Source organism: Apis dorsata, unplaced genomic scaffold (assembly GCF_000469605.1).
Source record: "Apis dorsata unplaced genomic scaffold, Apis dorsata 1.3 scaffold_58, whole genome shotgun sequence".
NCBI lineage: Eukaryota > Metazoa > Arthropoda > Insecta > Hymenoptera > Apidae > Apis > Apis dorsata.
The window spans coordinates 323,697-324,876 of NW_006263358.1; the positions used below are offsets into that span (position 1 = coordinate 323,697).

At 40.9% G+C, this 1,180-nt stretch overlaps 1 protein-coding gene across 8 annotated transcripts in view; it reads left to right on the forward strand.

The window, feature by feature from the left end:
* The window catches only part of LOC102674514 (basement membrane-specific heparan sulfate proteoglycan core protein-like), a 126,848-nt gene that overhangs the window by 65,679 nt on the left and 59,989 nt on the right, over window positions 1–1,180 (forward strand). The gene's annotated exons all lie outside the window — the stretch shown is intronic.

Here is a 1,180-nt window from a genome sequence, read left to right on the forward strand (position 1 = left end):
TGTCTTCGCGAGTGGGTCGGTGTGTCATAAATTCGGGTGGAAAATTGAAAAGTTTAGTAACAATAGATGAAATGGGTAGACGGAATGGAAAATGAAAAAGTAAGTGGGAATTGAGCGGAATCGGTTTAAATTTGATTCGAGAATTTAAATTTACGAACTTTGAATTTAAAAATTATTTTTTTCTCTTTCTTTTTTTTTTCTTTTGTTCAACGCGTTCCCGAATAATTTCTCGAATTAAATAATAGGAGAAGAGGGGAGAAAAAAGAAGAAAAAGAAAACACGAGCATCGAAGAAGATACGTATCTTCGTGGGTATCTAGACGGAGAGAGAGATAGATTAGGATAGGCTAGAGGACGACTTCATTACGGTCTATGATTTTAATAAAGCTGGAAGCAATTTGAAAGTTTAACAGGGCGCGCGACTCGAGCCTCCGAAACTTTCGATATTTCAGGGATAACGATCTTGTCGAAGTCTGCTAGTCTGCGGGGACCGACTTTTAAGGGTTAAAGAGGTGTGAACTTACGATTGGATGCCAAACACACGGCGTTATTGGAAAAAGTTTTCGATGTCGATTATTCTTCCCACTTTGCGAAAATCATCTTCTATCCTCCTTCTTCTCGAAATTCGCGATATTCAAAAAATTAATTCGGAAGAATCGTTTCGACGAAGAACGACGCAAGAATAATACAAATTAATCTCCTCTTCCTGTTCCCTTCCATGAAAACGCGAGAACAAAACACGAAAGTTGAATAAAAAAAATAAATCCATCCTCGCGCATAATGAACAACAAAAAAAAAAAAAAGGAGAAAAAGGAAGGAAGGAAGGAAGGAAGGTCGTCGAGCGAATTTCGTTTTTTTTTTTTTTTTTTCGTCTCTGAAGAGATTAAGTCCAGTCCGGTCCAGTCCAGTTTGGTCTGTCAGTTGCACTCGCATTCCGCGCGTTAGTTTTCCGCTTGCAAATCAGTCGCGTATCCGCGGAGACTGTTCACGCAATTATTAACGGTGACGGGCGTCGCGGCCGATAAGAGGAAAAGAGTGGAGATTGACGGGGACGAATCGATCGTACGGACATGTAAAACGCGAATTCGTCGATGCGTGTAAACGTCCACTGCTCGAACGAGAGTTAGAGAGACACGAGAGAAGGAAGAGAGAGAGAGAGAGAGAGAGAGAGAGAGAGAGAG